This window comes from Bufo bufo, chromosome 3 (assembly GCF_905171765.1).
Source record: "Bufo bufo chromosome 3, aBufBuf1.1, whole genome shotgun sequence".
Taxonomy (NCBI): Eukaryota; Metazoa; Chordata; class Amphibia; order Anura; family Bufonidae; genus Bufo; species Bufo bufo.
The window spans coordinates 461,590,669-461,617,188 of record NC_053391.1 but is presented as its reverse complement, the minus strand read 5'-3'; the positions used below and the strand labels follow the sequence as shown (position 1 = coordinate 461,617,188).

Below are 26,520 nucleotides of genomic sequence, written 5' to 3'. Positions count from 1 at the left end.
CTCAAGGAAAACAGTGGTATGTGAAGAAACTAAAGATTGCTTTGTGCATAATGCTGCTGCAGCAGTAACATGTTAAATTAATTTTTTGATGAAAACATGACAGTTACCCTTTAACCTCTTAAGGACACATGACGTACCGGTACGTCATGATGTCCTGGTACTTAAGGACACATGACGTACCGGTACGTCATGTGTTGTTCCGATCACTGCCGCCCGGCCGGCAGTGATCGGAACCCGGTGCCTGCTCAAATCATTGAGCAGGCACCTAGGCTAAATGCGCGGGGGGGTCCCGTGACCCCCCCATGTCGGCGATCGCGGCAAACCGCAGGTCAATTCAGACCTGCGGTTTGCTGCGATTTCTGCAGTTTCTGGTCCCCGCGGTCCCTGACCGCGGGGATCAGAAACTTTATATGCCTAAAAAAAGTTTTATTCATCCCCCCCTGCACCCCCGAATGATTTTTATGGTGGCGGGAGGTGCAGGGGGAGGGTTGCGGGCGGTGTGGGCGGTGCGGGAGGCGGGCGGTGCGGCAGGCGGGATCGCGATCCCCCGCCCGCCTCCCCTTGAAAATTCATTGGTGTTCAGTGGGTATACCAGGGTGCCAGCACATTGCTGGCACCCTGGTATAAACGGCTGACATCTGCGATGCGATGTCAGCCGTTTAACCCTTTCCATACAACGGTCCGTACGGACCGCTGTATGGAAAAGGTTAACAGCGCAGGGAGCTCCCTCCCTCTCCCATCGGGGGGCTGCTGTGCCTTTGCAGCCCCCCGATGGAGAGAGAGCCCCCAGACAGCCCCCCGAGAGATCCCCTCCTTACCCTTCCCCGTCTGCGAAGTTCTGAGCAGACGGGGAAGGTTCCCATGGCAACAGGACGCCTCTCAGGCGTCCTGCTGTCCATGGTGCTGAACAGATCTGTGCTGAAAGACATAGATCTGTTCAGTGTAAGTAAAATACAGTGCAGTACAATATATATTGTTCTGTACTGTATTATACAGACATCAGACCCACTGGATCTTCAAGAACCAAGTGTGTCTGGGTCAAAAAAAAGTGAATAAAAGTGAAAAAAAAAGTAAAAATCAAAAAACACATTTATCACTGATAAAAAATGAAAAAAATAAAATTCCCTACACATGTTTGGTATTGCCGCGTCCGTAACGACCTGATCTATAAAACGGTCATGTTACTTTACCCGAACGGTGAACACCATAAAAATAAAAAATAAAAAACTATGATGAAATTGAAATTTTGCCCACCTTACTTCCCAAAAAAGGTAATAAAAGTGATCAAAAAAGTCGCATGTACGCCAAAATTGTAACAATCAAACCGTCATCTCATCCTGCAAAAATCATACCCTACCCAAGATAATCGCCCAAAAACTGAAAATACTATGGCTCTTAGACTATGGAGACACTAAAACATCATTTTTTTTGTTTCAAAAATGAAATCATTGTGTAAAACTTACATAAATAAAAAAAAAGTATACATATTAGGTATCGCCGCGTCCGTATCGCCCGGCTCTATAAAAATATCACATGATCTAACCCCTCAGATGACCACCGTAAAAAAATAAAAATAAAAACGGTGTAAAAAAAGCCATTTTTTGTCATCTTACGTCACAAAAAGTGTAATAGCAAGCAATCAAAAAGTCATATGCACCCCAAAATAGATGCCAATCAAACCGTCATCTCATCCCGCAAAAAATGAGACCCTACTTAAGATAATCGCCCAAAAACTGAAAAAACTATGGCTCTTAGACTATGGAGACACTAAAACATTTTTTTGGTTTTAAAAATGAAATCATTGTGTAAAACTTACATAAATAAAAAAAATTGTATACATATTAGGTATCGCCGCGTCCGTGACAACCTGCTCTATAAAATTACCACATGATCTAACCTGTCAGATGAATGTTGTAAATAACAAAAGAAAAAAAGGTGCCAAAAAAGCTATTTCTTGTTACCTTGCCGCACAAAAAGTGTAATATAGAGCAACCAAAAATCATATGTACCCTAAACTAGTACCAACAAAACTGCCACCCTATCCCGTAGTTTCTAAAATGGGGTCACTTTTTTGGAGTTTCTACTCTAGGGGTGCATCAGGGGGGCTTCAAATGGGACATGGTGTAAAAAAAAACAGTCCAGCAAAACCTGCCTTCCAAAAACCATATGGTGTTCCTTTTCTTCTGGGCCCTGCCGTGTGCCCGTACAGCAGTTTACGACCACATATGGGGTGTTTCTGTAAACTACAGAATTAGGGCCATAAATAATGAGTTTTGTTTGGCTGTTAACCCTTGCTTTGTAACTGGAAAAAAAATATTAAAATGGAAAATCTGCCAAAAAAGTGAAATTTTGAAATTGTATCTCTATTTTCCATTAAATCTTGTGCAACACCTAAAGGGTTAACAAAGTTTGTAAAATCAGTTTTGAATACCTTGAGGGGTGTAGTTTCTTAGATGGGGTCACTTTTATGGAGTTTATAATCTAGGAGTGCATCAGGGGGGCTTCAAATGGGACATGGTGCCAAAAAAACAGTCCAGCAAAATCAGCCCTCCAAAAACCAAACGGCGCACCTTTCACTCTACGCCCCGCTGTGTGCCCGTACAGTAGTTTACGGCCACATATTGGGTGTTTCTGTAAACAGCAGAGTCAGGGCAATAAAGATACAGTCTTGTTTGGCTGTTAACCCTTGCTTTGTTAGTGGAAAAAATGGGTTAAAATGGAAAATTAGGCAAAAAAAATGAAATTCTCAAATTTCATCGCCATTTGCCAATAACTCTTGTGCAACACCTAAAGGGTTAACGACGTATGTAAAATCAGTTTTGAATACCTTGAGGGGTGTAGTTTCTTAGATGGGGTCACTTTTAGGGAGTTTCTCCTCTAGGGGTGCATCAGGGGGCTTCAAATGGGACATGGTGTAAATAAACCAGTCCATAAAAATCAGCCTTCCAAAAACCATACGGCGCACCTTTCCCTCTACGCCCTTGCTTTGTTAGTGGAAAAAATGGGTTAAAATGAAAAATTAGACAAAAAAATGAAATTCTCAAATTTCCTCCCCATTTGCCAATAACTCTTGTGCAACACCTAAAGGGTTAACAACATATGCAAAATCAGTTTTGAATACCTTGAGGGGTGTAGTTTCTTAGATGGGGTCATTTTTGGGTGGTTTCTATAATGTAAGCCTCGCAAAGTGACTTGAGACCTGAACTGGTCCCTAAAAATTGAGTTTTTGTAAATTTCTGAAAAATTTCAAGATTTGCTTCTAAACTTCTAAGCCTTATAACATCCCCAAAAAATAAAATATCATTCCGAAAACAATTCAAACATGAAGTAGACATATGGGGAATGTAAAGTCATCACAATTTTTGGGGGTATTACTATGTATTACAGAAGTAGAGAAACTGAAACTTTGAAATTTGCAAAGTTTTCCAAATTTTTGTTAAATTAGGTATTTTTTGGTGCAAAAAAAAATATTTTTTTGACTCCATTTTACCAGTGTCATGAAGTACAATATGTGACGAAAAAACTATCTCAGAACGGCCTGGATAAGTCAAAGCGTTTTGAAGTTATCAGCACTTAAAGGGACTCTGGTCAGATTTTCAAAAAATGGCCTGGTCCTAAGGTGTAAAAAGGCTGTGTCCTTAAGGGGTTAAAGGAGAGAATGCTGACTTTCAGTAGTGCATGGTCACCTGCACATCTTTTATGGGGTTAAAGTCCTTGTACAGTCCTTGCACAGTGACAGATCACTACTATTACTCTGCTGAATTTTGCTTGGAATATGTGGTAATGAAGAATCACCACAATCGCCATCTGAATCAGGCCATAGGCTGCACTTTCTATATAATAATTTAGAAAATAAGCATTGACCCTGTGCAATTGCAGAGGTAGAAGGATATGGGAAATGTGAATAAGGCCTCATGCACACGACCGTTTTACGGGTCCGCATCGGAGCCGCAGTTTTTGCGGCTCGGGTGCGGACCCATTCACTTCAATGGGGCTGCAAAAGATGCATCCGTTGCACCGTTCTGTGGCCCCGCAAAAAATATATAGCATGTCCTATTCTTGTCCATTTTGCGGATAAGAATAGGCATGTCTACAATGCGATGCCCGTTCCGTTCCGCAAATTGCGGAAGGCACACCGGCGGCTTCAGTTTTTTGCGGATCTGCAGTTTGCGGACCGCAAAAAAAGGCACGATCGTGTGCATGAGGCCTAATAAATAAGAATTTGTGGGGAAGGGTAAGTAGGAGGAAGTTAAATGACTGGTAAGGGGGACAGACCTCTTAGAAAGGATGTTGGTGTCCCTTTAGTGGTATACGTGGCACCCCGATGGCAGAAGGAATTATGCAGAATCAGATGTGATAGGAACATCAGATTTTACTGTTCACACTAGAGTTCTTACTAGACGCCACAGACTGAATTATTACAGTGTCATAATGGGGCAACAGGGATTTGGTTACAGACTATCAATGAGGGCACAGTCTTAGCAAAAGGCAACAGGTTAAATGTGAACACTGTCTTATGAAGTGGCAACAGGCAGTAAATTCTCTGAAGCCTCTGGTGCCAGGACCTGCAGCTATCACATTTATTTTGTATCTGGTGGATATGCCATAAGTACCTAGATGGGACTATCCCTTTAATTGCAGGGAGATGTAATAATGTGCATTAGGCTCCATTCACACGTCCGCAAAATGGGTCTGCATCCTTTCCGCAATTTTGCGGAATGGGTGCGGACCCATTCATTCTCTATGGGGACAGAATGGTTGTGGACAGCACACAGTGTGCTGTCTGCAGCCGCAATTGCGGAGCGCGGCCCCGATTTTGGGTCCGCAGCTCTTCAAAAAGATAGAGCATGTCCTATTCTTGTCCGCAGCTTGCGGACAAGAATAGGCATTTCAATGGGGGTGACGGGCTGGTGTGTTGCGGACCCGCAATTTGCGGGTCCGCAACACACCACGGACGTGTGAATGTAGCCTAAACATAACATTTGCAGTGCTGGCGTGTCCTGAGCAGCAGTCACTAAACAGTTCAACTTAGCAACCGAACTCTTCAAAGAATATAGTGTTGTCTTGTAAAATGGCCAAGGCTATTTTCAACCCTCTTACATGTTGAATGTCAAGAACCAATGGTGTTAGGATGTACGGTATTCTAAAATCCAGGGACGTAGCTAAAGGCTCATGGGCACTGGTGCAAGAGTGCCACTTGGGCCCCCCTTCCCTCAGTGCTTTGTGTCAAGGGGCAGGGGCCGTCTTTCAGTTGCCTGAAGCAGAAATTGAAATGTCACCCCCCCCCCCCCATGCTTAATTCTCAACCTAACCCCTTTCCTCCATCCCTACTCTTAACCACTTAAGGACCACAGGTTTATACCCCCCTAAAGACCAGGCCCTTTTTCACAAATCGGCACTCCACAACTTTAGCGGTTTATTGCTCGGTCATACAACTTACCACCCAAATGAATTTTACCTCCTTTTCTTCTCACTAATAGAGCTTTCATTTGGTGGTATTTCATTGCTGCTGACATTTTTACTTTTTTTGTTATTAATCGAAATTTAATGATTTTTTGGCAAAAAAATGACATTTTTCACTTTCAGTTGTAAAATTTTGCAAAAAAAACGACATCCATATATAAATTTTGCTCTAAATTTATTGTTCTACATGTCTTTGATAAAAAAAAAATGTTTGGGTAAAAAAAAAATTGGGTAAAAGTTATAGCGTTTACAAACTATGGTACAAAAATGTGAATTTCCGCTTTTTGAAGCAGCTCTGACTTTCTGAGCACCTGTCATGTTTCCTGAGGTTCTACAATGGCCAGACAGTACAAACACCCCACAAATGACCCCATTTCGGAAAGTAGACACCCTAAGGTATTCGCTGATGGACATAGTGAGTTCATAGAACTTTTTATTTTTTGTCACAAGTTAGCGGAAAATGATGATTTTTTTTTTTTTCTTACAAAGTCTCATATTCCACTAACTTGTGACAAAAAATAAAAACTTCCATGAACTCACTATGCCCATCAGCGAATACCTTGGGGTGTCTTCTTTCCAAAATGGGGTCACTTGTGGGGTAGTTATACTGCCCTGGCATTCTAGGGGCCCAAACGTGTGGTAAGGAGTTTGAAATCAAATTCTGTAATAAATGGCCGGTGAAATCCGAAAGGTGCTCTTTGGAATTTGAGCCCCTTTGCCCACCTAGGCTGCAAAAAAGTGTCACACATGTGGTATCTCCGTATTCAGGAGAAGTTGGGGAATGTGTTTTGGGGTGTTATTTTACATATACCCATGCTGGGTGAGATAAATATCTTGGTCAAATGCCAACTTTGTATAAAAAAAAATGGGAAAAGTTGTCTTTTGCCAAGATATTTCTCTCACCCAGCATGGGTATATGTAAAATGACACCCCAAAACACATTCCCCAACTTCTCCTGAATACGGAGATACCACATGTGTGACACTTTTTTGCAGCCTAGGTGGGCAAAGGGGCCCATATTCCAAAGAGCACCTTTCGGATTTCACTGGTCATTTTTTACAGAATTTGATTTCAAACTCCTTACCACACATTTGGGCCCCTAGAATGCCAGGGCAGTATAAGTACCCCACAAGTGACCCCATTTTGGAAAGAAGACACCCCAAGGTATTCGCTGATGGGCATAGTGAGTTCATGGAAGTTTTTATTTTTTGTCACAAGTTAGTGGAATATGAGACTTTGTAAGAAAAAAAAAAAAAAAAAAATCATCATTTTCCACTAACTTGTGACAAAAAATAAAAAATTCTAGGAACTCGCCATGCCCCTCACGGAATACCTTGGGGTGTCTTCTTTCCAAAATGGGGTCACTTGTGGGGTAGTTATACTGCCCTGGCATTCTAGGGGCCCAAATGTGTGGTAAGGAGTTTGAAATCAAATTCTGTAAAAAATGACCAGTGAAATCCGAAAGGTGCTCTTTGGAATGTGGGCCCCTTTGCCCACCTAGGCTGCAAAAAAGTGTCACACATGTGGTATCTCCGTATTCAGGAGAAGTTGGGGAATGTGTTTTGGGGTGTCATTTTACATATACCCATGCTGGGTGAGATAAATATCTTGGTCTAATGCCAACTTTGTATAAAAAAATGGGAAAGGTTGTCTTTTGCCAAGATATTTCTCTCACCCAGCATGGGTATATGTAAAATGACACCCCAAAACACATTCCCCAACTTCTCCTGAATACGGAGATACCACATGTGTGACACTTTTTTGCAGCCTAGGTGGGCAAAGGGGCCCATATTCCAAAGAGCACCTTTCGGATTTCACTGGTCATTTTTTACAGAATTTGATTTCAAACTCCTTACCACACGTTTGGGCCCCTAGAATGCCAGGGCAGTATAACTACCCCACAAGTGACCCCATTTTGGAAAGAAGACACCCCAAGGTATTCGCTGATGGGCATAGTGAGTTCATGGAAGTTTTTATTTTTTGTCACAAGTTAGTGGAATATGAGACTTTGTAAGGGAAAAAAATAAAAAAATCATCATTTTCCGCTAACTTGTGACAAAAAATATAAAAGTCTAGGAACTCGCCATGCCCCTCACGGAATACCTTGGGGTGTCTTCTTTCCAAAATGGGGTCACTTGTGGGGTAGTTATACTGCCCTGGCATTTTCCAGGGGCCCTAATGTGTGGTAAGTAGGTAAATGACCTGTGAAATCCTAAAGGTGCTCTTTGGAATGTGGGCCCCTTTGCCCACCTAGGCTGCAAAAAAGTGTCACACATGTGGTATCGCCGTATTCAGGAGAAGTTGGGCAATGTGTTTTGGGGTGTCTTTTTACATATACTCATGCTGGGTGAGAGAAATATCTCGGCAAAAGACAACTTTTCCCATTTTTTTATACAAAGTTGGCATTTGACCAAGATATTTATCTCACCCAGCATGGGTATATGTAAAATAACACCCCAAAACACGTTGCCTAACTTCTCCTGAGTACGGTGATACCAGATGTGTGACACTTTTTTGCGCAAAGGGGCCCACATTCCTTTTATGAGGGCATTTTTAGACATTTGGATCCCAGACTTCTTCTCACGCTTTAGGGCCCCTAAAATGCCAGGGCAGTATAAATACCCCACATGTGACCCCATTTTGGAAAGAAGACACCCCAAGGTATTCAATGAGGGGCATGGCGAGTTCATCGAATTTTTTTTTTTTTGCACAAGTTACCCGAAATTGATTTTTTATTTTTTTTTTCTCACAAAGTCTCCCTTTCCGCTAACTTGGGACAAAAATTTCAATCTTTCATGGACTCAATATGCCCCTCACGGAATACCTGGGGGTGTCTTCTTTCCGAAATGGGGTCACATGTGGGGTATTTATACTGCCCTGGCATTCTAGGGGCCCTAAAGCGTGAGAAGAAGGCTGGAATATAAATGTCTAAAAATTTTTACGCATTTGGATTCCGTGAGGGGTATGGTGAGTTCATGTGAGATTTTATTTTTTTACACAAGTTAGTGGAATATGAGACTTTGTAAGAAAAAAATAATAATTTCCGCTAACTTGGGCCAAAAAAATGTCTGAATGGAGCCTTACAGAGGGGTTATCAATGACAGGGGGGTGATCAATGACAGGGGGGTGATCAGGGAGTCTATATGGGGTGATCACCCCCCTGTCATTGATCACCCCCCTATAAGGCTCCATTCAGATGTCCGTATGTGTTTTGCGGATCCGATCCATGTATCCGTGGATCCGTAAAAATCATACAGACATCTGAATGCAGCCTGACAGGGGGGGTGATCAATGACAGGGGGGTGATCAGGGAGTCTATATGGGGTGATCACCCCCCCTGGAAGGCTCCAGGGAGACGCCTGTATGTGTTTTGCGGATCCGATCCATCTATCAGTGGATCCGTAAAAATCATGCGGACGTCTGAATGGAGCTTTACAGGGGGGTGATCAATGACAGGGGGGTAATCAATGACAGGGGGGTGATCAGGGAGTCTATATGGGGTGATCACCCCCCTGTCATTGATCACCCCCCTATAAGGCTCCATTCAGATGTCCGTATGTGTTTTGCGGATCCGATCCATGTATCCGTGGATCCGTAAAAATCATACGGACATCTGAATACAGCCTGACAGGGGGGGTGATCAATGACAGGGGGGTGATCAGGGAGTCTATATGGGGTGATCACCCCCCCTGGAAGGCTCCAGGGAGACGCCTGTATGTGTTTTGCGGATCCGATCCATCTATCAGTGGATCCGTAAAAATCATGCGGACGTCTGAATGGAGCTTTACAGGGGGGTGATCAATGACAGGGGGGTAATCAATGACAGGGGGGTTATCAGGGAGTCTATATGGGGTGATCACCACAGTCATTGATCACGCCCCTGTAAGGCTCCATTCAGACGTCCGTATGCGTTTTGCGGATCCGATCCATCTATCAGTGGATCCGTAAAAATCATGCGGACGTCTGAATGGAGCTTTACAGGGGGGTGATCAATGACAGGGGGGTGATCAGGGAGTCTATATGGGGTGATCACCCCCCTGTCATTGATCACCCCCCTATAAGGCTCCATTCAGATGTCCGTATGTGTTTTGCGGATCCGATCCATCTATCAGTGGATCCGTAAAAATCATGCGGACGTCTGAATGGAGCTTTACAGGGGGGTGATCAAAGACAGGGGGGTAATCAATGACAGGGGGGTGATCAGGGAGTCTATATGGGGTGATCACCACAGTCATTGATCACGCCCCTGTAAGGCTCTATTCAGACGTCCGTATGCGTTTTGCGGATCCGATCCATCTATCAGTGGATCCGTAAAAATCATGCGGACATCTGAATGGAGCTTTACAGGGGTGTGATCAATGACAGGGGGGTAATCAATGACAGGGGGGTGATCAGGGAGTCTATATGGGGTGATCAGGGGCTAATAAGGGGTTAATAAGTGACCGGGGGGGGGGGGGGGGGTGTAGTGTAGTGTAGTGGTGCTTGGTGCTACTTTACTGAGCTACCTGTGTCCTCTGGTGGTCGATCCAACAAAGGGGACCACCAGAGGACCAGGTAGCAGGTATATTAGACGCTGTTATCAAAACAGCGTCTAATATACCTGTTATGGGTTAAAAAAATCACATCTCCAGCCTGCCAGCGAATGATCGCCGCTGGCAGGCTGGAGATCAACTCTCTTACCTTCCGTTCCTGTGAGCGCGCGCGCCTGTGTGCGCGCGTTCACAGGAAATCTCGGCTCACGCGAGATGACGCCAATCGGCGTTAGCGTAGCCTGAGGGAGCCGCCGCGATGACGCCTTTCGGCGTTACAGTTGCGGCAACTGGTTAAAGACATACTTGGAAAACATTACATACAGCTCTACAAAACATACAGGGTAAGGCTTCATGCACACGGCCGTTATTTTGGTCCGCATCTGCGGCTCGGATGCGGTCCGCATCCGTTCCTCCGTTCTGTGGCCTCGCCAAAAACATATAACATGTCCTATTCTTGTCCACGCTTTGCGGACAAGAATAGGCAGTTATATTAAAGCAGGGGTGGGGAACCTCCGGCCCGAGGGCCGTATGCGGCCCACGGTATCATTTTATGTGGCCCCCGGCCCCCTGCCAGAACATAATGTGAAAATGCTTATGACCCCTTCCATTATGGAAGCGGTCATTAGCATACGGGAGGCACAGGAAGGTGAGAACAGCACTGCACTGGCTGTCCTCACCTTCCCTGGTCTTCTTTCAGCCCCACACTGTGTCCTGACACATCCAGCGTCAGGACGCAGTGCACGTAGACGTGCACTATGACCTGACGCTGTGCGGTGTGAGGTGACAATATAGTGCGGCAGGAAGAAGAACAGGGAGGGTAAGTGAATCTGCCAAGAGGCAACGCCGTACGGAGCTGGAGAGGTAAGTTTTATTTGTTTATCTTAAATACAGTATCTGATCTGATGTCTGATTGGGGCTGATCTGAGGCTAAAGGAGGGTGGGGAGGGTCTGATGGGGGTCTGATCTGAGGCTTGGGAGGGTCTGATCTGAGGCTGGGGGTGTCTGATCTGAGGCTGGGGTTTGATAGGGGTCTGATCTGAGACTAGGGGGGCTGATGGGGGCTGATCTGAGGCTGGGGAGGGTCTGATGGGGGCTGATCTGAGGCTAGGGAGGGTATTATGAAGGTCTGATCTGAGGCTGGGGGGTCTTATAGGGGCTGATCTGACCCTGGGGGGTCTGATGGGGGCTGATCTGAGGCTGGGCGTCTGATCCGGGTCTGGTCTGAGGCTGGGGGTCTGATGGGAGTCTGATCTGAAGCTAGGAAGGGTCTGATTGGGGTCTAATCTGAGGCTTAGAGGTCTGATGGGAGTCTGATCTGAGGCTGATGTAGGCCTGGGGGGTCTGATAGGAGGCTGATTTCAGGCTGATGGAGGTGGGGGCAGATATTTTGCTGAGAAAGGGACAAAGGCAGGGAGAGTGAAAGCTGGGTGAACCCCTCTCTGGACCCCCTGGGTTTAGCTTCCTGCCATTAATGTCAAATAAGTAACATTCTGAACTTAAAAATTAGACTGCTATGTGTGGTCAATATGGCGCCTGTATTGTATGTAATATACTGTATATATATAGTGCAGGCGCTATTTTGTGCTGCAAAAATACAGCCCTCTAGATTATTTTAATTGAAGTGCAATTTCTGTAACTTATCCCTAAGTCAATTATATGTTTGACCAAATACAGCAGTAAAAAAATTTTATTGAGAATTTTGTATGGCCCCCGAATGATGTTACAAATATCCAAATGGCCCTTGGCAGCAAAATGGTTCCCCACCGCTGTATTAAAGGCTGTCCTTGTCGTTCCGCAAATTGCAGGTCCGCGATTTGCGGACCGCAAAACACACAACGGTCGTGTACATGTAGCCTAATACAGCTCCACATACTTCTTACATCCAGCGATGTGTCCTCTGACATTTTCTTTCCTCATCTTCTCTTTTCAGACAAGACCACCATGATGATTTCTTTCAGCCATCTCTTGTCTCTGCAGAGTTTGACAAACGGACATGTTAGTTTCCTATTTTTCCATCATCCTCCCCACCTTTCAACCACCCATCCTACCACCCCCAATGCTGTGCTCCCCAATACTACACTGTAGAAACAGATAATCCCCCTTAAAATACTAGTACCATGCAGATAGCGCCCCCTTCAATAATTATTGGCACACAGTGCCCTAAAAAATAACTGTGCCCATCAAATAGTGTCCCTGGCACTGATAACGTAAACATAATGTCCCCCAAAAATAATTGTGGTAAGCTGATACTGTGCTAGGGTGGCCCCCACAGTAAAAGTGTTCCCCAAAGTCCCACCAATTTTAACAGTGCCTCCAATAGTAATAATGTCCCGACTTTACCAATACTATTAGGCCTCCTTAACACGGCCGTAGTGCTCCGGTGGCCTTATTGCAGCGCGCATACAGCGGGTCCGCAATACACGTGGCAGTAGCCGTGTGCATTCCGTATCCCGGATGCAAATCCGTAGATGCTGTGCGGAATGTAAGCACGGAACCCCACGGAAGCACTACTGAGTGGGGTTCTGTTCCGTGCATACGTTTTGCAAAAAAATAGAACTTGTTCTGTCTTTTTGCGGAGCTGACGGATCGGGGACCCCTTTCAAGTGAATGGGTCCGCAATCCGCATGTGACTGCCCCGCAGTCAGTGCTTGTGCATTGCGGACCACAATTTGCAGTCCGCAGCATGGGCACAGCCAAGAGGCCTTAGGCTGGGTTCACACGAGCGTGTCCGGATTAGTTCCGGATGCGTCCCGGTGTGTTGCGGCAAACCCGCGCGAGTAGGAATGCAATTGCAGTCAGTTTTGACTGCGATTGCGTTCCGATGTTCAGTTTTTATCGTGCGTGTGCAATGTGTTTTGCACGCGCGTGATAAAAAACCGACTGTGGTACCCAGACCCGAACTTCTTCACAGAAGTTCAGGTTTGGGTTCGGTGTTGTGTAGATGTTATTATTTTCCCTTATAACATGGTTATAAGGGAAAATAATAGCATTCTGAAAACAGAATGCATAGTAAGTGATCAGTTGAGGGTTAAAAAAAATAAAAAAAATTAACTCACCTTCTCCGTTTGTTCGCGTAAGTCCCGGTCTCTTCTTTACTTCTCAAAAGATGAACTATGGGCTAAAGGACCTTTGGTGACGTCAGATCACATGCTCCAATCACATGGTCCATCACCGCGGTGATGGACCCTGTGATTGGAGCATGTGATCTGACGTCACCAAAGGTCCTTTAGCCCATAGTTCATCTTTTTAAAGAACTAAAGACCGGGAGAACTACGCGAACAAGAGGACAAGGTGAGTTAATTTTTTTTATTTTTTAACCCTCAATTGATCACCTACTAAGCATTCTGTATTCAGAATGCTATTATTTTCCCTTATAACCATGTTATAAGGGAAAATAATACAGTGTATAGACAGTCACCTAGCAACCGTGCGTGAAAATCGCACCGCATCCGCACTTGCTTGCGGATGCATGCGATTTTCACGCAACCACATTCACTTCTATGGGGCCTGCGTTGCGTGAAAAACGCAGAATATAGAGCATGCTGCGATTTTCACGCAACGCATAAGTGATGCGTGAAAATCATCGCTCATCTGAACAGCCCCATTGAAATGAATGGGTCCAGATTCAGTGCGGGTGCAATGCGTTCACCTACCGCATTGCACCCGCGCGGAAATCTCGCCCGTGTGAACGCAGCCTTAATCATATTCCCAGTCCTCCAGTAGTAATAATTCTCTTTATAGTATGTGCCAGTAGAGAAAATACCCCCTTATAATATGCACCAGTAAAAAAATATACCCCTTTACCATGTGCACTAGTACAAAAAATACCCCCTTATAATGTGCGCCAGTACAACAATTCCCTCTTATAATGTACGCCAGTACTAAAAAAAAAAACGTAGAATGTGTGTCAGTACAAAAATACCCCCTTATAATGTGCGCCAGTACAAAAATACCCCTTATAATGTATGCCATTGCAAAAATTCCCCCTTATAATGCACGCCAGTACTAAAAACCCCTTATAATGTGTGTCAGTACAAAAAATACCCCCTTATAACGTGCTCCAGCAAAAAAATACCTCCTTAGGCTACATGCACACGACCGTATGTGTTTTGCGGTCCGCAAATTGCGGATCCGCAAAAAAAACGGATGACATTCCGTATGGCATCCGTGTTTTTTTTTGCGTATCCATTTTTTTTGCAGATCCACTGTAATGATGCGTCCTTGTCCGCAAACTAGAAAAAAATAGGACATGCACTATTTACACTATTACTATTACATTGTGTGCTGTCTGCATTTTTTGCGGACCCATTGAAATGATCATTTCAATGGGTCCGCATCCTATCAGCAAAAAAAACTAAACGGACAAGGAAACAAAATACGGTTGTGTGCATGAGGCCTTATAATGTGTGACAGTACAAAAATACCCCCCTATAATGTATGACATTACAAAAATTCCCCCTTATAATGCGCACCAGTACAAAAATACCCCATTACAATGTGCGCCAGTACAAAAAATACCCCTTATAATGTCCGCCAGCAAAAAAAATAACCCCTTATAATATTCGACAATATAAAAATACCCCCTTGGGTGCCAGTACAAAAAATGTCCCTTTATAATGCGTGCCAGAGCAAAAAATACCCCCTTATGCGTGCCAGTGCAAAAATGTCCCCCTTCTGTGTGCCAGTCCAAAAAAAATGTCCCCTCTTAGTGCCCCAGTAGAACCAGTGTCGCCCATAATGTGAGCCAGTACAAAGACATGCCCTCTTATGTGTGTCACTACAAAATGCCCCTATTTAGTGCCCCCATAGTGCTGCTCCCCCCACTCCCCATGGTGTCCCAACAAGTAATAAACACAAATACTTACCTCCATGTGGCTGTCAGCAGTGCGGTGCAGTATCATTACATGAAATCATTACATTTTCCACATCTTAAACCGCAGAAAAAATCTGCATGGATTACACATGGATTTTGCCAGGATTTTAATGGTGCAAATCTGAAGCATAAATTGCTTGGGTTTAAAATCTGCATTGCATGTCAATTTCCACACGGATTCTGCACAGATTTTTTATGTAGCATGTGGATGATTTTTTATTTTTTCCCCATAAAGTGTTTCAGACACTCAAACCACCCATATTATGATCCTTCGTTGGCTCTTATTCCAAATAGCAACAAAAAACAGTCTCTTCCAGCCTTTGTCTGAAACTGTAAGCTGCCTGGCTCAGGGGGCACGATGATCATTACGTCATCATGCCGCATGTGCCGGCCTCTGATCTGCTACAGGCACTAAGCCCGAAGCCTATCAGAGGTAACGGCGGGGCAGGGAGACATTGCTAACTGTATTGCCGTGTTGAGGATGGTGATACAATAATTGGCGGTGCACCATTGGCACCAGCTAGGACCCTGCTAAAACCTCTGCATTGAGCACCAAGGGAGCTTTATTTTTCCATGAATATATCTACTGGCACCATCGCTGGTGTTGTTGAGCCAGCAAAGATGTTCTGTTGTGAAACCTTCTAGTGTTTTATATGTCTGTGTGTGAAGACCTTACAGATGGCATGATAAGGAATGTAATGATACTCCCAGATTTCATCTTGGACCCAGTCCATGGAAGCTTTCTATGTTAAGGAAAATCATAGTATAAAGAAGCTAATGTCAATAAGAACAATGGCCCTCATTTATTAATTACAGCATATTCTGTGCCAATCATATTGGAGGGAATTGTGTCTAATGTATGAAAGATGTATTCATCTTAATAAACTGGGTCCATTTAATATCACTACTTGAATTTCTTTTAATTTCTGCTTTGATCAGCCTTACGTTTGCCTCATTAATTAGCATCTTTTTTTAATCTTTACCTTTGATACAGGAGTCCAGAAGTATGTCTACATACTGAGCACACCACTGGAGGTCCATGTTGTGCTACCACTTGCTGATGTTGGCATCTTCAGCTCTCCTTGGGAAGCTGGGTACAGGCTATGAAGAGTATATCCTTCAAAAATGTACGCAGCCCCCTGAGGAGAGATGACCTAGAGGACTTCTACTGTACCCCTTCGTTCTAGCAACTGGTGGTTGTCTTAGCACCTGTACCTCACCAGCCATCATTTCTGACATGTCTCTATGACACATGAAAATGTTGGCAACAGAGGCCTGCAGTTCCTTGTATGTTCACCTGGGATCTTTGTGACTTGCTGGATGTGTTGTTGTAGCACCCTGGAGTAGATAATGGTTCATATTTATATAGTGTTTGGCCATTTCAGTACTGTCAGTTGACATCTACCCATGAAGGATGTTTGTGTGTTAGGAACATTCGTGCTGAGGAGAACATGACTTCATATAGGGATGTACTCATGCCTGCTAAGATGTCTTCTAATGTAAAATGCTGTTGTCAGTGGCAGATTAAGTAGACCATAGACCCTAGCCTCTTCTAAATATTAATGGTGAAAATCTGAAGCATAAATTGACATGCTTGGGTTTAAAATCTGCATTGCATGTCAATTTCCACACAGAGCCTGTACTGATTTTTTTTATGTAGCCTGTAGATGAGTTTACATAGTGTTTCGGACACTCAAACCACCCATATTATGATCCTTCATTGGCTGCTGTTCCAAATGGCAAAAAAAAATAATAATTTTAATTCCCCCCAGATTTTCAGACAAGCATTGATGTTACACTTGTACTTTCAGACTTACGGCAGAGGATTCCGCCAGGCAGTTCCGCCGGATCCGGAACCAAACTGATGGCATTTGTCATATGGATCCGGATGCAGATCCGTCTGACAAATGCATTGAAATACTGGATCCGTCTCTCCGGTGTCATCTGGAAAAACGGGTCCGGTATACATTATTTTTTTGCATTTTTAAAGGTCTGCGCATGTGCAGACCGAAAAGCCGGATCCGTTTTGCCGGAATACTTGATGCCGGATCCTGCACTAATACACTTCAATGTAAATAATGCCGGATCCGGTATTCCGGAAAGCGTTCAGTATTTTTGGCCGGAGATAAAACTGCAGCATGCTGCGGTATTTTCTCCCTCCAAAAACGTAAGAGAGACTGAACTGATGCCTCCTGAACGGAATGATCTCCATTCAGAATGCATTAGGATAAAACTGATCAGTTCTTTTCCGGTATTGAGCTCCAGTGATGGAACTCAACACCGGAAAACAAAAACGCTAGTGTGAAAGTACCCTTAAACTGGTTTCCTCTGTCACTTTTCCCATTTTTGTCCATTCCCTTTCTTATTGTTGAGTCAACAGAAGCCTGCAGTTCCTTGTATGTTCATCTGGGATTTCGTTTTCAGTTTTTTTGCTGCACCCTCCAGTAGACAATAGGTCATATTTACCGTATATAGTGTCAGACCATCCCTTTTTCTTTTGGATGACAGATATCTATGGTGTGGCCTGAGCGTCCATGTGAGAATTGATGTGCACGTTGTGCCTCTGTATTATAGGTGTGAGCCAGTAAACGTGAGTTATAACTACCCCCCGTCTCCTGGGACTCATTGCATCCCCAGTGTGTACCAGCCATAGTCCATCCCAGGGGACAGGAATGCCAATTTCGCAAGAGTGTATTCAGCCCATGAAATACACTCCATGTGTCAGAGGTATTTCCCAGACTGAACACTGCTCCTGTGACACAGACTCACTGCATTAAAGTGATTTATAATGCTGTGAGTTCCTGCCCCAACGTCCACTGTAATGAACTGCACTGATGGCTTTATGTCAGTGCAGTTCCTTATGGCGGAGGTCTGGCAGGAACCCACAGCATTATAAATCATTATAGTGCTCTGTCACGGAAGCTGCGTTCAGCCTGGGAAATACCCCTGACACAGAACGTATTTCACAGACTGAATATGATTTTGTGAAATTAGCTTAACAATTCTACGCTTTGAGTGCGAAACCGACAGGAAAACACTTAGCTATGACCAGAGAGAGCATGCTGGGAAAAGAAGTGTGGCACCTCTGTTACTTCGTAGTCCTGTGTGGCTAATGTACCGTATTCCCTCACATCAGTTCCCAGTGTGGTTTACAGTGTAGCCATTCAGTGTCACGTCCAAACACTAGGATGAAGTCACATTTCAGTGAAGACAGTTAAAGGGTTAAAGTGTATATTATAACAGATGTAAATATCTAGATATACTAAAATGCCCACACTGCATTTGTGTAATAATGCTATTGAAAGGGCACGAGCGCCATGGCTTAGGCTGGAGCAGTATGTCATGGTGTATAACTGTCAGAATGTCACTTTGAGTTCTCACTGCAGGCATTCTAGTCTTCCCCTTGTTGAGATCACATGTGACAGCGCCTGCTGCAGAGAGAGAAGATCCCCAGCATTTCTTGAAGGGAAGACTTTAATAGAAACATTACCCTGCAGTAGCCATTGACCAAGAAGATATGTTAATCACTGTCTTCGATTGCTATTTTACAAAAAAAAAGAGCTCATAGCTTTGAAGACCAACAGTCCAAAAATCTTGTATATTTTCTAGTCTACTTCTAGTGACATATATACAGCCTTCTATTCATTTCAGTGGGAAAAAGAAGCAGCATGCCCTATCTTGGGAATGGGAATCCGCTCTGAATCTCCCATTGAAATGAATGGGGAGTGTCAAAAATAGCTCCGTACGTGTCCGCGCGTTGTTTGCACAGTTTTTGCTGCAGATCCATGCCAAAAACCACCGTCTGCCAAAAACTACCCTTTCACAGGAGGGCACGGCATTATAATGATTTATAATGCTGTGTGTCTTACTTCTACAGAATTATATTGACATAATGCTGTCAGTATAATTCAGTAGATACAGGTCATGCAGAGACTCACAGCATTATAAATCAGTATAATGCCATGTGCTCCTATGAAATGAGCAGTGTCCATAACAGGGAATCACACTCACACAGAGCATGATTTCCGCACAGGACACGCTCCTCTGAAACTAGCTTAATGCATATGGGGCCTTAAGATTTAGACCTGAGACTTTTATAATTTTGGCCCGTCTTAGTCTTAAAAAAATAAAAATAAACTGACATTAAAGGGGTTTTCTGAGATTTTTATACTGTGGACCTAAAGGGCATCAGTATCTGATCGGTGGGAGGTCTGACACCTGGGACGCCCACCGATCAGCTGTTTGAGAAGGCACTGAAGCTCCTGGGAGCGCCGCTGCCTTCTCACAGCTTTTCTTATGCCAGTAGCTTCACATTCACTTGATTGGGGCTGAGCATGATACCAAGCACAGCCGCTATACTATATACAGTGCTGTGCTTGGTGAGCTGTGAGAAGGCTGCGGAACTCACAGGAGCGCAGGTGCCTTCTCAAAACAGCTGATCGGTGAGGGTCCCGGATGTCAAACCCCCACTGATCAGATACTGATGACCTATCCTGAAGATAGGTCATCAGTATAAAAATCTAAAATAAACTCTTCTAACCCCTTCCTGACCAGCGCCATAGTACTACAGCGCGCTGATCGGGTGGGTGCAGTAGCTGCGCCCACCCAATCGGCTGCAGGAGACCGGACCCCTGCTGTATGCGCCAGCATCAGTGAAAACACCAATGCCGGGGCATATACCCTCGCTATTCCGCGGTCAGCGCTGACCGCAGTATGTGTAGGGTGTGTAGAGGGAGGGAGCTCCCTCCCCTTCCCCATCGGGTCCCCGCACGGCTGTGATGGGGACCAGATAGCAGGAAAGGCAGCCCGATGCTTTCCTTAGGCTTCGGGGCTGCCTTCCATGTAAGCCTGCGAGATCCAGCCCCCTGGATTTCGCAGACAGGAAGTCTGTATTACAGTGTGTAATACACTTACAGCCAATGCATTACAATACAGAAGTATTGTAATGCTTTGTACAGGGGATCAAACCCCCAAAAGTTGCGGGAAAAAAAAGTTTAAATAACATTTTGCATGATAAAAAAAATGTTTCAAGTAAAAAAAAAAAATGCATTCTTTTCCCATAATTAAAGAGAACCTGTCACCTCCCAAAACCATCCCAAGCCGCCAGCAGTACCTGCGTGTACCCCGCAGTGTGTTTCTGATGATGCCTTTCTTCCTGAAGGCAGATGCAGCAAAAGTAATGAAAACATTGTTTTATCCCTTGAGCTTCTCCACACATGCTTGAAGTCAAAGGGGCAGCAGCCTCCTTGCTTCAAGTCATGGTAACCGCGGCCCCTTCCCTGCCCCTTCGCTGTGACTGACAGCTGGCAGTTCGGCTGGCCTTGCCGAACTCTCTGCATAAGCGCTGTCAGTCACACTGAAGGGGCAGGGAAGGGGGCGTGGTTACTGTGACCTGAAGCAAGGACTTTCAAGCATGTGTGGAGAAGCGCAAGGGATAAAACGACGACGTGGCGAAACCAACCTCGCCACTGGGTGCTGGAGAAGCCTGGTTGCCAGCCTCTTGCCCTAGGATTATGGGCCCTCATCAGCCCATGCTAAACTTAAACCCCATGGCGATTTGACTGTGTTTGTGGCATCTGAGCGCTGTTCGGATATATTGAGCTCTCAGATCCAAGCCATCTGGGGATATGTTAAATGTCTATGTTTTATGCAATAGCTGCACAGTTAAATATTTTTTTGTCTTTTTATTGTCTTTTGCTACCATGTGGCTAATGAAGTTTTGCCTCTGCCCTTGGAGATAAATTGGATTAATTCCCAATTGTCTCCAGGACAGAAGACATTGTGTAAAACTGTGTATTCTCCTGCCTGTGATAATTACATTAACCCATTGTGTAAGTTAATTGTGTCACAGTCAGAGGGGAGGATTTTGTGTGGGAGTGTCTGAGTGTATTGTACGGCAGGGCTCGACAAATCCCAGGTGCCAGGTCGCTATGGCGACCAGGAATTTAGTCCTGGCGCTTGGGTATTTGTCAGCCCGTTTTCAAAGGTGCCCGGGCGATGGGTGCTGAGCTGCCGTTCTGTCCGGAGGAAGCACCGTTTGAAACAGCTCTGTCACAGCACACAATAGCAGAGACGCCGGCAGCAGGGAGGGGAGGGACTCGGGAGGAGTGTAATCTGATCCTAGAGTGGAAGCTGCTTCTGCCAGCCCCTCCCCTCCCCGCCCACCAACCAATCAGAGCTGAGGCAATGCAAGCACTAGCAGCTCTGGGTCACTGACACAAGTACAGGAGGGAGTCTAGAAAGAATCGAATGAGTCTCAGGTTAAAATAATCTAAAGAGCATACAGTTAGTGACTCATTCGATTGTTTGAGTTAAAAGAACAGTCAGTCAGACTCTAGAACAGTTTACACTGAGGCTGATGCTTTTGCAGCAGTGATAAGATTAAGGGACAGGAGCAGAGAGATGAGAGAAGTGACAGGACAGAGTTTAGTATACAGCTTGAATTAACCCTTTAGGATCAAATTGGCTTCTCAAAGAGATCTATATGTTAAAGGCATCCCTTCTTCTGTCTCATTCAGTAGCTATAGAACTAAGGGTACTTTCACACTTGCAGCAGGATGGATCCGGGAGGCGGTTCACCCTGTCGGATCCGTCCTTCCGCTGTTTCGCCGGACCGCAGCTCTGTCCCCATTGACTATAATGTGGGCAGAGCTCTGGCGCAGCACGGCAGTGCATGGTGAAAGGCCGCCGGACTAAAAGTACTGCATGTCCGGCGGCCTCTCACCGCAAACTGCCATGCTGCGCCGGAGCTCAACCCCCGTCCCCATTATAGTCAATAGGGTCCGGGGACGGAGCGGCGGTATATGTAACATGGTATACAGCATTATTGGGGGGGCTCTATGGAGAAGTGATGGGGGGGGCACTATGGGGGCACCTACTAGGGGCTTTATGACGCGGCTCTGCCTGGCTCCTAACTTTTTTAGCTGGCTCCTAGATTCCAAGGAAATTTGTCAAGCCCTGTTGTACGGGGTTACTGGTTGTTTTACAAAACCCTGTGGGTGATACTAATGTGTAAGAATGTGTATATAAGAACAATAAACACACAGCTCTGGCTGTCCACTGCTTTATCCTCAACACAGAGCTTGGTCTCGTTCTTTGGGGGGATTGTATGCTGCCAGTTCGACTGCTAGGAGTGTAAACCTTTTATATGGTTTTTCCTATTCGGCTGTATGCAGCATTCATATGGTTTCCAGTTTGGGAGATTGGCGTCTTTAGTAGCTGCCTTTGCATCTGGAAAGGGAATATCTCTTAAACAGCATTCACCCCCTTTTATGCTCGGGGTGCAGTTACAGACATTTTCATTACTTTTGCTGCATCTGCCTTCAGGAAGAAAGGCATCATCAGAAACACACTGCTGGCGGCTTGGGATGGTTTTGGGAGGTGACAGGTTCTCTTTAAGCAATTAAAAAAAAAAAAGGAAAATATAAATATTAGGTATTGCCACGTCCGTATCGACCGGCTCTATAAAAATATCACATGATCCACCCTGTCAGGTGAATGTAGTAAAAAGAAAACAGTGCCAAAACAGCCATTTTTGGTCACCTTCCCTCACAAAAAGTGTATGGGCTGTTTCACACGAGCGGATGCCGTGCGTGTCATCCGCAGCGTGAATGACAGCCAAGCCGGGTACCGGACAGCAGAGACACGGAGCAGTAACATGATTGATAATGCTCCGTGCCTCTCTGTGATCTTTTTACTACAAAATCACAGTGAGATAAAGTTGTCATTATGATTTTGTAGTAAAAAGATCACAGAGAGGCACGGAGCATTATCAATCATGTTAACCCCCCGTGTCTCTGCTGTCCGGAACGGGGCTTGGCTGTCTTTCATGCTGCAGATGACACGCAAGGCATTGTGAATTTGTGAATATTTCAAAATTTTTGGTAAATTTGGGATTTTTTTTATAAATAAAGGAAAAATATATTGACTCAAATTTAGCACAATGTGTCTCAAGAAAACATTCTCAGAATGGCTTAGATAAGTAAAAGTGTTTACCACATAATGTGACACATGTCGGATTTGCAAAAAATGGCCTGGGCAGGGAGGTGAAAACTGGTCCGGGGTAGAAAGGGTTAACCTCCAGCAAATTTGTTGTGTGTTTGATAAATGGTTTGTTTGCAATGTCTAGCGTCTGAGGACAGTGTTTGCAGCATTAAAGCAACTGTGAAAGGTGTTAAGGGGTTGTCCAGACAGTAAATTAGAACAAACAAAAGGCTCAGAACTTCCTGGTTCCTCTCAACATACAAATGTCACCTTGCAGTCAATCATACTATGTGACGGGAAGTTAGTATAATTATTATATTATTTTTTTTTAAGAATTCTGAGCATTTTTCATGGGTTATTTGATGTACAGTTGCTTGCTTGTCCTGTTTAACATCATTTGTAAGCTTCCCTCCTTCTCCACCTCAATAATAGACTCCCCAACTTAATTAGAGGACATCTATTATTATACACATCTTCACACCTGACCTTGAGGTATTGCAGTGCAATGTCCTACATAACTGTCTCTCATTTTCTTATGTTAGTCTTGTACAAAGTGTGTTTGTGTGTAAATGCCAGTGGCGTAGGGATCGCCATAGCAATGGCTATGGGGCCCTACGCCACTGGGGGCCCGTCGCCGACTGAGGATAAAAAAATAATGTGGCGAGTGGGCCGGGCGTGGCGCTGTGATAGGGGGCGGTTGGACTCGGAGCCGGCAGAGGCAGAGAGGCAGTCTGGCTGGCGGTTCGCTGGAAGTGGAGGAGGCGGGGTCGCAGACTAGGAGCGGCACGTACTAGGAAGCTGCGAGTTGAGCTGCTGGAGTGTCGGTGGCTGGCTCGGCGGGCAGCGCATGCGCAGTACGGGGTACAGTTTGGTTGGTTCAACTTGAAGTGGCTGAGGTGAGGGCTGGCTGGGGAGTGGGACTGAGTCTGACTGAGTCTCCGACCGAAGCGGCAGGTGGCAGCGTCAGTCAGTGGAGAGATGTGGAGACTGGAGTACTGTAACTGGAGTCACTCTGGAGACTAGTGTAGTGGACAAGTGGAGGAGACTGGAGTTATTTCATCTGTGTGTGTGAGCTACCGCCGGATCTCAGCATCTTCCCTATTCACACATATACCTGCTCAAGCCTGGCAGGCGCAACTGCGCCCACATTATTTAATAGTGTGGTGTGGTAATGGTTAATGGCATTGGCGAAGACACAGCCACCTAATCCTATCTGAGGGATCTGTGACGGGGAGGATTGCGGAGGCGGCGCTGAGCTGTAGAAGGCGGCGCTGAAGACAGGGAAGGCGGCGCTGGGCAACGGACGGTAAGGGGTGCGGCCGGGCACCCTGTATTAACGGACCTCACCTTGGGCATCTTAAGTAAGTGATTGACAGGTTATAAAAACCGGGAGGGGGGGGCCCATAAATTTTTTTTGCTATGGGGCCCAGTCATTTCTAGCTACGCCCCTGGTAAATGCCCTTAGTACAGAACAACTACAGCCTACCTCAATAGATGCTGGCCTGGTGATCAGCTATTCGCTATGTGTCTAGCTTCTGAAACCCTGTGGGAGGCCACATATTTATCCATGTATTATTAAAAGCTGCTAGTGTCTCAGACAGCCTGGGATAGGGGGAGAGGAGGATGGGAGTTGTGGCCTGGAAGGTGGTTGTTATGGTCGCAGATCACCGTGGCAATCTCCCCTCTGGCTCTTCCTAATGCCGTGCAGTGACTGGATGGTGCACCCATTTTTCCCTCGGGACACACACTGATGTTGGGGCTAGTTAGGGTGCCCTTGGTGTTAAGTGTTTAAGAAAAAAGGCCAGGTGCAATGGCCAGCGAATAGTAAGTTCAGTAACCAGGCCAGTCGGTGTAAATAAATAAGTCCCTCTTTACTAAAAGGCAGAATAGGAGTAGTTGTACATCCGACAATAACAAGGCACAGTTCCAGAGTAGATCACAGTGCAAATCCTTCCCCAATAGCAACATATGGACAACAGCAATGATGGACATTTTAGTACTCCTTCTCTCTGTCTCTCTAAAGTCTCTCGGCAGAATATTGGACTGGCAGTGAGGTTGGTTGGTAAACATTTCTGCAAATTCTCAAGATGAAAGGTACAGAATTAAGATACGATTGGCCGGACTTGCTGCACTTGCAATGTTCCCTCACATAGCAGTAAGGTCTCTCTGCCATAAAGATGGCCTTGTAGATCCTGGATTTTGTACAAGGCCATGCATTAGAGTCAGTCAGCAAGGTAGTGTGACTGACAGCACTTCTCTATAGCAGATGCTTCCTTTGTTGTAGATTGTCTCAGAGACAGGTTCTCTGTGCTCAGGCCTAGCTCCGAGGAGTTTACACATGCAGGTCTTCTCTCTTCGTCAGCTAAGCACATAACCAACTAGCTAACAGGGGGCAGACCCAGGTCCATCTCCTGGAATACTAAGGCTACCTGCACATGGTGCGGAATAAACAGGTTTTTTCCATGCAGATTTTCGGGTGGAAAAGCCGCATCATAATACATTACCAGCAAAGTGAATGAGGTTAGATAAATCTCGTACACTTTGCTTTTTTTCTGTGAAATTCACTTGTCATGCATATTCAGAAATGATTTCACTCTTTGAAATTCTGCTGCAAAACCTCATCAAAACATGTAAGTAATGCATGCTGATTTTGGTGCGGATTTGGTGCAGAAGTGCACAGAAATCCGCATGACAACCATTAAGAAAGTAGGTTTCACAACCCACACCCGTGTGCAGGTAGTCTAAGAGGATGAGCCAAGGTCTTAATCTTTAGCTGTCCTTACAGTGCTATTAGATATACCAATGCAATAAAACAGAAGATTTTACTTAAATGACATCTACGTAATATGTGGTTAAACCATGTGTGTACCACTCTTTGCAGCAGCTCTCCACTCTGACAAATTCAATACCACTTCTATATTTCCTGACTGGGCAGATGAACAGGGGTTGACCTCCTGGGTCAATGTTGTCCATTTTTCAAACTCCTGAAATGTATTTACCATTGCCAGCCATATTGACTTTTTTATAAGCTCTCATTGGACCTTGTAACTGGTCACCCAAAGGGTCCCTTCCATTTGCCCATCTCTGGCAGTCACTCATTGTTACAGAACCCTCATACATCTCAGTGTGCATGATTAAATCTAAGTGTCAAAAATTGACAGGGGAGATTTATCTTTAGTAATCTAAAGGGGGGAAAAAAGTAGTTACCCATATTAAACAATCAGTTTGTTGCTTTCATTTTCCAAAAGGGTCTGAAGATCTGGAACCTTACTGATCATAATGAGCAACTCCTCCACTTGTGCTAGTTTTCCTAAATCTCTCCCACCCTGTTTAATTGTGTCCCTGACCAAATGTGTAGTTGTCCATCAGGGACGTATCAGTCAGGCCAGATCCTTCATCTTGATATTTGGGAATCCTGAGTGATGTCAGTTAGGGAGAAAGTAGGTACAGTAAGTTCTCCACCTATCTGCTCTTAACTTATTATAGCTTGCAGCTTGTGGGATAACTCAATGAAAAGAGATGTAAGATGAGAATATCGGTTTTGTATACTTCATGAAATTTTGTTAAATATGCTTTAGTCAAATTAGTAATATAATTGTTTCTGCCCATTATTCTCCTCTGGTCTTTAATCTTGAAAACGTTTCCCAAAATAAAATCCGGCACTCACAC

The 26,520-nt window shown here is 44.9% G+C and overlaps 1 protein-coding gene across 7 annotated transcripts in view; it reads left to right on the top strand.

Moving 5' to 3' along the window:
• MCF2L (MCF.2 cell line derived transforming sequence like) overlaps positions 1–26,520 on the top strand; it is a 345,945-nt gene that overhangs the window by 255,341 nt on the left and 64,084 nt on the right. The window lies entirely within an intron of this gene.